The following is a 14,923-nucleotide window of genomic DNA, read 5'->3' as shown; positions in this document are numbered from 1 at the left end:
TAACTTTTAAGACACGGATATCACTAAGAACTTAACATGGTCTTATATCAATCAATGAACTTTTATTTTCCTATTATTTATTCATAGCTAGCCAAAGAACCTCACCTAATGATTGTGTGATGCAATCTCAGCCATGAAACAAAATATAGGATAAGGGCTGTGATGCTTGCAACTTGGTGAAAAGAGGAGATATTTGATGTTGAAGAGTAGTTGCAAACTTCTAACTTGCCTTGAAAAGAACATAAAGTTAAAAGAAGACTAAAAAGCTTGAAGAAGTAAAGAGAAGATAATCATTGGAAACACAAAAATGAACTGCCATTGCCATTGAACATATCAGTAGATAAGTAGATACACAAAAATATCAATAGACACAAAAATACGACAAAATTCCGCACGTTCAACTTTATATTTCTTTTTCACATTTCACATAGAGAGCAATACATTTACATAACTAAATGATCTCATTAGTAGTCCTAAACTCTCACATACTCCAAAAACTTGTTCAAGTGTACATTTTTTTTTTTGCTTTTTCATACAAAAAAACTATCTACATAGTCTAATCACTCTCTATGGTATACCACATAATATAATTGTTTTCTATAGTGATCCTTCATTGTTTGGTACTTGTACGACCATAAATAGTTGCAATTCGATGTGCACCATGAACATATCTGTTGTGCACCTTGAAAGTGGCCATGTGATTAACCACTGATCTTTGCATCCCTAGAGTTTGTTCTACCACTCGTCCTACAATGCCAAAAGAAGGTCAATTTACCACACCAATTCATAAGTCTATACAAAAAATCTAAGTTATGTGCCAAAAAAAAAAAAAAAAAAAAAACTACAAACAAACAAACAAACATGCATATTGTGTACATTTCGGTTTTGTATCTGTGCCAAATTATGTTGTTACCAATATGTCTAGCCTAAACCTTGAATGGTATATCTAATATATTGACAAATGCAAATAAATATATTTAGTGGTAGTTCTAACTGTAAATATCATATAGATCACAACCATAATATTTGTTAAGCAGGGTACGTTGGACTCACTTTGCTTGTCGTTGGCTCGTAATGGTCTTGTTTCAAATCACCATACAACTTTTCTAGAGCCTCCAAGCGAGTGCCTTTGGTTTTTCAATTCTTTAAGCTTCTATAGCTACTGAAATTATTGATGAAAACAATATTAGAAATTTTAAATGCAAGAGTAAACAAATTATCACATTTGTCACTGTTATATATACTGATCGACATCCCTAGCATAGGTAACAAAGTGCCTGATTAAAACTAATGGAACCATTCTATGAGACAACTCCTCAAACAGTCAAACTCACAATTAAAACCATTTGATCACATAAAAAAAATAGCCATTAATATGACTAAAGAATAGGAAATTAAAAAAAAAAAAAATCAAACTTTTCATAGAAAGCAAAAATCTATATTATTAATTATTAGGAGGGACAACCAAAAGCTACCGCAACGTCTAAGAGCTCTAGAAAATGCTAAGCATTCAACTACCCGTTACTGACTTGCAAACATCTTACATAGTAAATTGATGTAAGATAATATAATACTATTTTGATGAGAAATAGAAGTTACATTAACAAATGAAAATAGCTAGAATTCCATACGCATTCTAGTTTAAGATTTTGAGGTCTAATGTAATTTTATTTAAATAAAAAGTAAAACTAAGATTTTTCCTACCATTCCATAAGTTTATAATGCGTGAGAAACATTCCAAGATTCATAACATTTTCATGACAATAACCGACAAAACATTTCAAACAATAGAAATTAACATCAACCATGATATGTATAATGGAAAATTCAATTTACTCTTTGGGTTAAATGATTAATGTATAGTCTATGCTACTCTCCAACCATCTCTCTAGCTTGAAATCTGCCCAGTCTTTACCCCACTAATTCTCCATTCTCCCCATTGCATAAGGATGATGTGTGACCCTCATTCCCTTCTTTACAATAGTTCCATCTGGTAAAACATCGTCACCTGCTGCCTCTTTTGTGTCTGCAGGGACTGGTGGGTATAGTCTCATGCTTTCGCATATATAGTGATACATGAGTGTAAACCATGTCCTTTACTTCATCGTACATTGATCCTTTCGGGTTCTCCATCATAAACTCGTTAAGTATCTCTTTTTCTACATGAAAGTTGCAAGAGATTAACCAGAAAAACCATGTTAAGGCCGCTGAGGTTGTATCACGACCAGCTATAATGAAGCTTATAACCATATCAATCACAAAAGCATCATTTGAATGGCCGGAATTCATGATTCTTGAAAGAAGATCGACGGTTTCTAGAGAGGACTTGTCTTTTAGTTCTTGCTTCTTTTCTTTCACAATGTTTTGTGCAAACTCGCTGGTTTGAGAAATTGCTTGCTTCAGTTGCTTTTTTAGATCCAAGGTTAAGTGCCTTTTTCTGCTTCCAGGTTGCTGGAAATATATAACCAAACAGTTCACTGCTAATCCTCATATCATCCTTAAAAGCAATTGCAAGGTTTTGTAAACGGGCGAATAGCAAAATCATGCGTGTGTTTACTTTTTCATTTTAGACAATTGAAAAGACCAAAAAGTTCTTTTATAAATTACTATACACACCAATAATAAGATTAACTTGGTAATCAACCAAATTATTTGTTAAGTGAGGACTTTTTTGAAAATTTTGCTGACGTGGCTCACTATGAATATCCTAGGAGAATAGATATTAATGTAGGTAGGATTTACCAAGTACCATGGCAAACACAGTAGCAAATGCAAGGCAAATGACTCTAAGATTCTAAAAAAGCAAAGTATGTGAAATTCAAGCTTTACTTCATTACTTTATGTGAATATATTATATATAATAATAAGGTTACAATCTAGGGGTTAAGCACCACCCGGGTTGGATTAAGTCCCACTTTGAAACCAAAAAATAAATTCCATGAAGGTGATCAAGCCTTCATTCTAATGTCTAAACCATGTGTATTGTATGAACCTAAAATATCTCACTTAAACAGTCTGTCTCTTTTTCTCCCTTCCTCACTGTTCATTTTTTTTTTTTTTTTTTTTTTTTTTTTTTTCCAAAGCGGCCTCCCTTTCTCTCCCCATCCTCTTCCTTTTATATCTCCCCCCTTTTCTCTGGACTGTCCATTTGTCTTGCCATCCCATGACCCTCCTTCTTACCGTACGTATGTCATGTCCGTGGTCTAGGGTTCCGCAGTCACGATTCCATACTCCACCCTTTCTTGCGTTATGTTGCACCTGATCTTCTGTACCGCTGACTTAGTCCAACTTCCAACATTATGCTACTACATGTATTTCCAGTAAAAGTAATTCATTTATATCTTGCTGGAATTTTTCTAGCCCTGGGTGGAAGAGGAGTCAAATCCACATCTTTCCCCTTTGTCTTGCTTCCTTTCTTCTTTTGAATCTGCCATGGTTCATCACCATCCCGTGAGTTATCCTCATCATCAACATGCTCTTGCGACATCCATGCAGGCTTATACTTTTTTATTGCTATTTTCTGCCATGGTTCTTTACCATCCTCGGCATTTTCATCATCATCTGCGAGGTCAGCCCAATTAACCGATCTTAGCAGTGAATTTGCCTCATTCAATAATTTGAGCCTGTTTCCATCTCTAGTAGTGGAAGAAAATTGATTTGCATATCTTGTAGATGAAGAAGAATAGGAATCTACTCGACTATTCGGGATCCCAACTGCAGTGCCTTTATCTATATCAGGAAGGGATGCTAAGTTAGGAGCTATGTTGAGAGTTGGAGACCCTTGAATCTCAACATCTGACCTCATCTGATTCATCTCATATCCCCCCTTGTCAACATCATCTAACAAATCTTTATCAGTAGTAACAAGATTTTCAGCCAAGCTAGCGGTTGCCTCGTTGTTGCGTTCACTGGTAGGGACTAGAGTTTCAACTGATGCATTGAGGGCATCCGCATATTCTGGTTCAGAGCCACTACTGACTTCATCCTCAGATCCATTACCCTCATTATTAGTTCCATATTCTACATCTTCCAGCAGCACCTTCAAAGAAAGTTTTCAGTTCCGTCTTGACACAGAGATTTTCCTGCTGAAGCTTGAACAAATTGTTCATTCTCTACAACCAGGTTGTCTGCAACATTAATCACTTCAACCACCTCAACTTCAGTGCTTTCTGCAACCTTCTCAACCATCGGTGAGGATGATTTAGTTGCTGAAATGTTAGACTCGTCTGCATAAACATCAGCCATGTCTGCAAGTATGCTAACTTTATTTGAGACATCTTTAACTTGAGGTGCTTTAGGGACCCATCATGTTTCCTTCCCTTTCTCATTCACATTAGCAGTTTTCTTCCGACGTCTTTTCTTACCCATGGTACTGACATCTATTTGATGAGATATGGGTGCAATATCCTCAGCCACAACCTTCATTTTGTCTTGCTGTTTCATGACTCCTTTCAACTTTTTGCAATCAGTGACTAGGTGCCCAACAAACTTACAATGATTGCACATTTTAAGTATCTTACCAACTCCTACAGTTTGCCAAAATTCTGTATTTTTAGTATTCACATAGATTTCATTAGGAATATTACAAGATAGTCCACATCTACCAGTACTTTTACGAAGTAGCCGAAGTCTCTAGTAAGTGTCTTTTGGTCGATTTGCATAGGATGCCCCACACCTCGAGCAATTTACATGAGAGCTTCAGGGTCCCAATATTCTTGACTCAGACCTGGGAATCTAATCCAAATGAGGGCATGAGATTGGCATTGTACATATGCGTTGAAGTCAGGGCTCCAAGCGCAAAGTCTCAAGGGAGAATCCCCAAAGATCTAGGAGCCCTTAGCCCATATTCTATTCAAATCATCGGCATTAGAAAATCGAATGAAGAGATAACCCTTACCTATAGGTGTGATGAGCCAGTCTCCTGAAGGATTCCATTTCTCCTTTGCAATCTGCCTTACCTTGTCAATTGGTACTTTTATCAGATCAATCCTTCCAATGAGACAGAACTTGCAATACTGCAAACCACTTTCATAAGCGGCTTGAGGGATTTGAATAGCTCGGTACTCCCCCATCTTCTCAAGCTGGGGAAGGTTTTGGAATTCAAAATTGTGGTGGTCTAACTTGCCTTGTTGCATCTGCATATGAAAAAGGCTGTCTTTTTTCACTTGCATCAGCAACATTTTCGCATGCCGTAGTTTCTTGATTGTGTGCTCTCAGTGTCTTCTCAACAGCAGGTGGGAGCTCAAACTCTGATAGATCCATAGTTTAATATGAAAGTGGACTCCTGAAGATAAGAAATAGCCTTTCAAATCGCCCTTTTAGGCTCAAGTGACGTCACGAGAGCCCATTTTATTACCTCTAGACTTGTGACTTGCGAGATTTGTAAAGAAAAACGCGTGTCTTCAGACAAGAGACTCAACCTTAAGATTCACTTTATTGGCATAGTATACAATGTACTATACATGTTTTTGCACTTTGGATACTATACAATTTTCTAGGCACTAAACTACATTGTACTATCAAAAAATTATCACTTTGCGACTTGGAAGTATTTTCGGTCAATTTTTGCTGATGTGGCCACCGGCCTATGCCACGTGTCCGGCCATCTAGACATGTGGCATTTTTTGAAATACACATGACCTGATACCTCAATTTGAAAACTTGAAACACTAAAAAGAAACCCACACGACCTGGTACCTCAATTGCGAGTTTAACCTTCTTCCTCAATTGCGACTTGAAACTTGAAATACACGTGACCTGGTACCTCAATTGCGAGTTTAACCTTCTTCCTCAATTTGAAAACCATAACTCTCAATTTGAAACCCTAACTCTCAATTTGAATAGTTCAAAATGTCGTCCACCTCTATCAATTCGAATCATTCATGCTTTTGTGGAGAGCCATCTCCTTTTGGTAAATGTCAAAGACTGTTGGAAATTTGGGAAGAAGATTTTTGGTTGTACAAATTACAAAACTCACAATTGTGGCTACTTTGATTGGGAGGACAAAGTTCCAAAATCAACAAAGCAAAGGTTCATTGATTTGTACAAAGAGGTTGACGGATTGAAAGAAAGTTTGGAGGAAGCTAACATGAAAAAGGTGGAGTTGCAAGGAAAATTGAATGTAATTGTTCACTCTGAGAAGAAGAAGATAACACAGTTGAAGAAAAAGGTGACAGCTTTGGAATGCCAGAATTATAAAATGAAGAAAACTTGTTTGATTTTGGTCGTTGTATTCTTGCTTTACAAGTATTTGTTTGGTTAATAAGTGAAATGCATTGTGTTTCTGTAATGTTCTGTAACATGATTTTTGTAATGTAATGAGTTGAATGAAAATGGAATGAAATTGTAGAGTTCTCTGGTTTCTGTGTTTCTGTAATGTTCTGTAACATGGTTTTTGTAATGTAATGAGTTGAATGAAAATGAAAATGGAATGAAATTGTAGAGTTATCTGGTTTCTGTGTTTCTGTAATGTTCTGTAACATGGTTTTTGTAATGTAATAAGTTGAATGAAAATGAAAATGGAATGAAATTGTAGAGTTCTCTAGTTTCTATCACTGTATGTATGTAATGAAAAATGCATTTGATAATTTAACATAGCAAAAGCAAACATTAAACATCACTACACTACATCATGATTTGATAATTTAGAACAATTTAACAAGCTAAAAAACAAAACAACCAAGCTAAAAAAACATCAAAACATAGAAAACCTAACATCAGTTCACTTTAACATATCAAACATCAGTTCACTTCTTAGACTTAGACTTCTTAGACTTCTTGGACTTCATACAAAACCCGGAAAAGGCTGCGGCAAAGAAGACCAGGATAACCTCTTGAACTTGCTGCTTAGATGGTGTTAGTGCTGATTCCCTCACTGCTGCTTCATTTGCAACTGCTGCTTCATTTACTGCTGCTGCTGGTAACCTTGGAGATTTCCTGAGCTTATGTTCGAATCCAGGTGGAACTTCTGGACTTGGTTCTCTAGGTCGACTTGACTCTCCCTCTTCCAACAGCTCAATGATGCACACCCTTCCACAGTCATCACAAGGCTTCAAATTAATGGCATCATTCTCATAAACAACCTCCATGAACACTCTCTTCCCCTCCTTTGTTTTGATGAGGTCCCAAACTGCAACCAATGCTCTTTCAAAAGTTTTGGGTTCTCTCTTACCTTCAACATGGATCATCTGACCCTTGGGCATTGTTTTTTCGAATCTAAACCTATTGCATACAACCTTTACCCCTCTAGGATGGTTTTATAGATTGCATACCAAACACCATTAATTATCACCAACTATAAAGTCCAAAATTAAAACTATAACACTATTTACAAGACATTAGTCAAATCAGTTTTCAATATGTTCATTAAAGCATTCTCTTTGACAAAAAAAAAAAAAAAAAAAACTCTTACATTCAAAATATGACATTTGTTCTTTGCATGACCATGTTTGAGAGAAACATACAAAACATGACACTTGTTCATTAAAGCAACAAGTTTGAAACCATTAATACACTCTTAAAACACCAAAATGAGCTAGATCAATTTTACCAAATAATTCATGGGATGCCTTATGCTGTACTCTTTGCAGTACTTGATTCCTGAGTTCCAAGTGGTGTATTATTTGACCCTTGACTACTTCCAACTTGATCACTTGCACTTGAAGTCTTCCTTTGTACAACTCTCCTTTCTTGTGGTGGCTATATAAGAAATAAAGCATAATTAATAAAAACTTACCAAACTAAACTAAAGAATAAAGACATAAACTAAACTAAATTTTAAATTGCAGACACTTAAATGAATAAAAAACTTAAAGTAATAACTTACATGAAAATATTTTCTTCCAGTTGGAGGTAATATGTGTACTCCATCACCCATTGACACAGTTACTCTTGGTGCAAGTGGAATAAGCCTAATTTTTGAGCAAATCTACACAAATCATGCACAATGAATAAGCCAATGCACTCAAACTAATTTATTGAAAAAAACTAAACTAAAACACTCACATTGATGTCAAACTTCTCTTTCAATAGTATTAGTGTTTTTACACCAAGTGGAACAAAGAATTGGCTCAACTGCTTCCTCTTCCTCTTCCTCCACCACTAGCCCTTGTACCTTTACCCCTTGTACCTCTACCCCTTGTACTTGGTTCCTGATTAGTTGCACTCTCATCTGTTAAAGTACTTGGCCTTTCATTACTTGGAGATGGTTCATTTGAATTCAAGGGTGTCAATCTTGAAGCAGTCTACACATAATGCACTATGAATAAGATAATGCACAAAATATAATAAATGAAAAATACATTAAATATATTAGAAGACTCACATTGATGTAAGTTTCTCCTTCAGGACTAGTGTATACTCCAAAGCCTATAGGGACTGGTTCCCTTCTTCCTCTCCCTCTTTGACCTCTACCCCTTGTACCTCTGCCTCTTGTACACCTACCTTCATTACTGGCATTCTCAACTGTTACATTAGTTGGCCCTTCATTAGTTGCATCCTCAGCTGGGACATTATTCACTTCTCCTTTCTTCTTCCTCACCTAATGTTATATTAACATATTTAAATACAATCAAAACCACTTGTAAAAATAACTTATAAAAGTAAAAGACAAATGCATACTCACTTGTTTCTTTCTAAGTGGTGGGTCTGTAGACTTGCATGACCTTATGTTGTGTTCCTCACTATTGCATCTAGAACAATGCATTTTCCTACCCTTCCCAAATAGTTGGTGAGAAGCATTGTCTTACATCACTCTTCCAGTCCCACTTGTTTCACTCTTCCAGTTCCCACTGCTACTCCTTCCTTCCTTTTATTCTTCTTGGGTCTGCCAGGCATCCTCCTTGCTATGGGAGGCAAAATAGCAGGCCTCTTTGTCTTATGCCACATGTTTTGACCATTCAAAGGCTGTAACACATGACTTTATATCTTCTTGTACTCTGCCACACTATACCAACTAGATACATGCTGCAATGGATCAATATTGAGATAATACATAACTGAAATGGCATGTGGACATGGGATGCCATTCATTTCCCACATTCTACAAATTGCATCTCATAGCGGTTGCATCCACAAAGATAAAGGCCTCATATTTGTTCTTCCTGGCCTCAAATGAGTTGCTTCCATTGTAATGTGCAGCCCAAAACCTATGATCTTCTTTATTTTTTTCTAACTTTTGCATTATAATAGGACAAAAGGTAGTCTTCCAGTTAGCCATTGCTGCAATCTTCTTTTGCATTCTAGCCATTACTTGCAATCTGATATCCTCAAGCATTTCTATGATGTTCTTTTCCCTTGCTTCCACTATTGTTGAGTTAAATGTCTCGCATATGTTGTTGTCAACATAATCCGAACAAGGAAACATGCTAAAAAAAGCTCTTGACCACTGTCTTGGGTTTTGCTTCACCATGCAGTGGTGATATGCATCCTCAGAATACTTTTCCATTTCATCCATGTTTTGTTCAAACTTTTGATGAGTCCCACATTTGCTAGCCTTCCAAAATAGAAACTTATCGTAAACCGGGGAATGTCTTCTTGAAATTGGCATATACATAAACCGGCACAATTTACGTTTCTTTCGAAAAGGCAAATAGTCTTTTATCACTTGTACAAGACCCTTTTGGCGGTCACTAATAATAGTCAACCCAAGACCACGACCCTCACTATAACCCAAGTCTTGCATCAGCAAATCCAAAAACCACATCCAACTATCTGAGTTTTCCACTTCTACAACTGCCCATGCTATTGGGAACATTTGATTGTTTGCATCTCTACCAATGGTGCCAAGTGGCTCCCCTTTGCGGTACCCGCTTCAAAAACATCCATCAACTCCAATAATTGGTCGCAAACACTCTTCCATGCATTTATAAGTGCAACAAACCCTATATACATGCGCTTAAACACTGCAGGTTCATTAGGTGTAGGATGAAATAATTCTATCTCAATAGTACTCCCAGGATTACTCCTTCTTAGTTCAAATTGGTAGTCCCACAACTTTGCATATACACCAGCTAACCTATTTTCCACTGCATCTAGAACTTTGCGCTTAGCTCTGCTACACTGACACAATGTCACATCAAGCTTAAACTTGTGCATAATATGCTCTTTCAAATCCTTAAATTTCATTTTAGGATACTTCAGTATCTTCTCTCCATATATCCTAGCAATCCATTTACAGTTAGCAATCTGGACATCAAATATCCTTGAACACTTATGTTCTTCTATATAAGACTTTATCTGGAAGCTTCTCTTGCTTGTCATCCAACTAGCATATAGTCTAAATGGGCAATCCTCAGCACATAATGCAAGGATTCTTTTCTGGTTGTTTAACTTCAACCAAAGTTGGTACCCATGAGCAACTGCAAAATCCTTCAAACAATCCTTGAGCTGATTAGGGGATGCAAACACCATCCCTAGTCTTAGTTGCACATGAAATACATCAGTCTTGGGATCAAAACTAGGGTACCTAAACTTCTTGGTTTTTATAATACCATCATCCTTATCAGTATCTGAACTTTCATAATCACTTGAATCTATATAGTCACTATCAACATCCCCATGGTCAACTTCATCATCACTAATAAACACATTGTTGCCTTCATCAACATAAAGCCCATCCACTTTACATCACCCGATTACTAGCGTTCATTGCTTCAACATCATCATCACCTTCAAAGATTCATTGCTTGCTCGGCTCGATTCCATTCACTTCCGGGTTCATGATCACCATCATCCCAAATTGATTTCATTCTTTCAAGTCTTTTTTCATTTTTTCCTTTCTTCTATCATTTTCCTAACTTCAATAAGCTCCTCATCATTATCAGACAATTCAGGCAAATCCTCAAACCTAAAATCTTCCTCATCTGACTCATTATCATCTGAAATACAAACATTATCACTCTGTAACTGAGTTTGTATCTCAATGTCTTCTCCATTCTCTAACTCAACTACTTCAATATCATGCACAACATTTTGTTCACTTGAATCCACCTCAACATCATGTTCAATGTATACCTCAATTCTATTCCCAGCCCTAGCTTCTTGTAGCATTTTCATAATACTAGTATCATCAAAAATTAACATATAACCCTTACTGCTAGCTTGACCATAATGCATTTTACTCACATTATAATACCCCAACTCCTCCACCATTGATTTTAAATCAAAATACCCAAACCTATCTGGATCAATATTGTCCAAGCACTCTATCCTACCACCAAGGTAATGAAGGTTTGGACTAGTAACAAATGAACCCCCATGATGGAGATTAATTACAACTGTTTCCACTGCAGTAATTTAGCAACAATATATCAATAATATAACAACAATCATAGTATAATATTCATATATAATAGGCGACAACAATATGACAAAAAACAATATAAAAAATATTAACTTAAGAATAAAAAAACATTAACTTACTTTAATTTGGACCAGATTCCTGTGGATTAGTGTTTTATATAGGTTAGGGTTTGTGTGAATTAGGCAATTTCATCTTAAAGACAACAAATTTTGGTCAATTAGGGTTTCTGATGAAATCTCCAATTTTTGGGCGCTAATCAAAAGAGAGGGAAAAGTTTGAGAGGGAAAATGCGGGAAATGACATTTAACTTGTTGGCTATTCAGCTTGTGTGGTAAATGTCAACACATGTTTTTTATGATAAATAAAATGACATGTCTCCACGTAAGATTATAAAACCTCCAAATTTGGCCACGTCAGTAGATTTTGGTCAGAATATTTGCCCAGGTCACAACCTGAATTTTTTTTGATAGTATAATGTAGTTTAGTGCCTAGAAAATTGTATAGTATCAAAAGTGCAAAACATGTATAGTACATTGTATACTATGCCAATTAAGTGCCTTAAGATTAGATGCTAACGTTATTCCTATTCCTTGGATTGTTTGGTACATTGATTGAAGCAATTCAACGATCGAAGCACAACACAATGGAGGTCAAAAGCCCTGGTTTACCTCCCTCCCTTTTCACTTGTTAAAAGACTGTCATTAAAATCTAAGACCTCCCAAGACCTCAGGGCCGACCCTGTTGGAGAATCTCAATACAGATTATTTCTGAACACTCATTTTCCTTACGCTATTAGTAAGTCATAGTTTAGAATCTCAATACAGATTTCTGAACATACTCAACTATTAACACTACAAAGCCTATAACTTTAGACATACGTATGTACTGTACGAGCGCTACTAAATCTTGTCAATTGCTTACACTTCGGCAGATCTTGCAGAGTTTTGTGAGAGTCATTTTCTACCACTATTACACCTATACAAGCTCATCAATTTTCCCCGGTTAAAAATATTCTATATACAAGAATAATAACCATCTAATTTTTTGCCGAAGAATTCTAGCTGCAACACAATTAAAAAGGGTATTCAGCAACGTTTTTCGATAAACAAATTAAAACATGCATTAAGCAGATTTGGTTGTTATTCTATTTGTTTTTTAGAAACAAAAATGGAGAATATATATGATGAGTAAAGAAGACTTATTGACAGCCGATGCTTGTGCTGTGCACAAAGTCCTGAAGGTAGATTATCCCTGCCCTCAGGCACATACTGCACCTCCCAGGATTCAGAATGCCAGATTAGTACTATTCAGATTGAAGAATCGAAGTAGAACACTTAGAACTTTCAGTCGTACTCTATATGCCAAAACTGGTAAAACTGAAAAGAGAAAATTACCATAAAATACATCGAACTTTCATGTTAGCTTTAAATAATGTAACATACTTTTTTTTTAATCCAATAAAACAGTAAACTTTCAAAAAGTTTCTCTTTTTAATCCAATAAAACATGCTTTCAAAAAAAATTGCTCGTACAAGACTCGGTCAAAAATTAAAACCCTCGGTCAAAACTTAGAAACCCTACACATGGGACTTAGTAGCTCTCCGGACTAGAACTTCTGGCCAACATCACCAACATCACTAATACGATCAGGACGATCCCCAAAAGCACGTTAACTGTTACGCAAATGCGTACCCCGGTAGGTATAGGCTCTGGTTTACATTGAGCCGCTCGAAATTCTGAAGCAATGATTCCACATGAATAACAAAAAGTAGTCCCACATCTGCATTCCCAAATTAAAAACAGAAAATAAAATAACATTCCCAAATTAAAAACAGAAATAAAATAATAGGTTAGATCATAATGGAAAAGCCCTCCAGCACTGCATTGATTGATATATAATAGGTAAGTACAAATGGCTGATGAATAACAATCCTGGTTATGCAACATCAACGGTAAAATTCATTACGGACGAAAGTTATCTGGAAAAAGGAAGAGATTTCAAACCTGCAATAGATTCTTTTACATCCTGATTTGCGCTCCACAAAGTGTCTACATGTTGGACATCTCTGCCATTTATTTATCTCCATGGCTTTGCCGAAGAGAATATCGTTTCTGTCAGTCATTCCCCTTGCTTCACTGCAGCTATAACCAGCATGCCATGGACACTGGCACTGGAAACACAACTGTCTCTTGCAAAGGAATTTTCTCACATTCATTCAAGATCAAAGTTGAACAATTATGGTACGGACAGTATGCTCTTTGGTACTGTGTCAAGGTCGATTCGCAAAGCACACGGCACCATCTTTCGAATAGTTTCTTTGATAGGAATGAGCGACATACAAGAGGGTCTAAAATCTGAGTACAACCTGAACCAGGGCACTTGATCTCTGCTAAGGAAAATCCTTTAAGCTTTTCGTGGATGTAACTCTCAATACAATCAAAGCAATAAAAAACTTGAGCGCAGCTATTATTGTTCTTGAACCTTTTGTTGGAAGAGACGGAGTTTATGCAAATCTCACAGATGAAGCTTGAAAAGTCTTCCACTTGTTTTCCTTCTCCATCTTTACAAGTTTGTTTAACGAAAAAATCTTTACAAGTTTGTTTTGGTATTGGCACTGGGTTTTCCATCGTCATTATCCTCAAAATCTGTGATTGAGTTGCTTGTTGCAGACTTGCGGAAGTAGAAGGATTTTGTATTAATTTTGAACTCTACAAGAACTGGGACTCTTTTTTGTATTAATTTGAGACTTACGACCAGGCAGAATAACGCTATTTAGTCTAGTCTTGTTCAGGATCAGATTACATTCTATTTAATCCCCTTTCCTTCATTTGTTACAGGGAAGTCCAATCATGCCTGTTGCCTCATCACAGGGGATTAAGCTCGAAATGTTCAGTTAGGGTCAATGAGGAGTTTCGTCCTTCATATATGTTTAATAATTCACAGATGTTTAGACCTAGAAAGATGAGCAACCCTTCATCTGACGGTTTTGCATCTTCAAACGAGCTCCTCGCTATGTTCTGCATTACCAGATAAATTTGCTACTCGTCTCTGTAAGATGACCATAAATTCCAAGCAATCGTCACCGGACTGACTGCAACTATATTTGGAGTACCATGAGCAATCGTACTTGAAACAGAGCAGTGTCCTGCTGAATGGATACTTTGACTTTAGACCTTTTTCTCTCTTCCTCAGGGCATCTCCAATGGGGGTGTAAACCGTATAGAGTGGAAATTTTACACTCTAAATATAAAAAAAACTCTCTCCAATGGGGACGCTATACCGTAGGTGAGAGGATAGGGAATTCCACCTCTATTTATTAGTTAATAAAAATCCGGACGACACTTTTTCTTAGCCCGGTGAAATAATTTTCGGACATCACTTGGAGTAACGTCCCTTTCTAATTCTAAAGTAATTTTTTAACTCGGACGTCTCCCAGTTTAAATTAAAGAAGGACGTCACTCCAAGTGACGTCCGAGTTTAAAATCTATTTTTTTTAACACTATTCCATTGGAGAGTATAGAGTGTGGATATTTATAAGCTATACAATACTATACAATTAGAGGTGTAAAATCCTAATGGCACCTAGGTGGAGGTGTAATTTTACACCTCCCATTGGAAATG

At 36.5% G+C, this 14,923-nt stretch overlaps 1 long non-coding RNA gene and 1 pseudogene across 2 annotated transcripts; both read right to left on the bottom strand.

Moving 5' to 3' along the window:
• Nucleotides 1-377: 377 nt before the first annotated feature.
• LOC147512581 (uncharacterized) lies at nucleotides 378-1,282 on the bottom strand. The gene is made up of 2 exons (XR_015217237.1): nucleotides 1,054-1,282; nucleotides 378-747 (listed from the first exon to the last, which is right to left on the bottom strand). It is a non-coding gene; the product is annotated as an uncharacterized LOC147512581 (long non-coding RNA).
• Nucleotides 1,283-12,863: 11,581 nt separating this feature from the next.
• LOC147512580 (E3 ubiquitin-protein ligase RSL1-like) lies at nucleotides 12,864-14,467 on the bottom strand (annotated as a pseudogene). Its single transcript, XR_015217236.1, has 2 exons — nucleotides 13,306-14,467; nucleotides 12,864-13,081 (listed from the first exon to the last, which is right to left on the bottom strand). The product of XR_015217236.1 is annotated as an E3 ubiquitin-protein ligase RSL1-like (transcript).
• Nucleotides 14,468-14,923: the final 456 nt, after the last annotated feature.

Source organism: Coptis chinensis, chromosome 3 (assembly GCF_015680905.1).
Source record: "Coptis chinensis isolate HL-2020 chromosome 3, ASM1568090v1, whole genome shotgun sequence".
Taxonomy (NCBI): domain Eukaryota; kingdom Viridiplantae; phylum Streptophyta; class Magnoliopsida; order Ranunculales; family Ranunculaceae; genus Coptis; species Coptis chinensis.
Note: the sequence above shows the minus strand (reverse complement) of the source record. Positions and strands in the feature narration are given on the sequence as shown.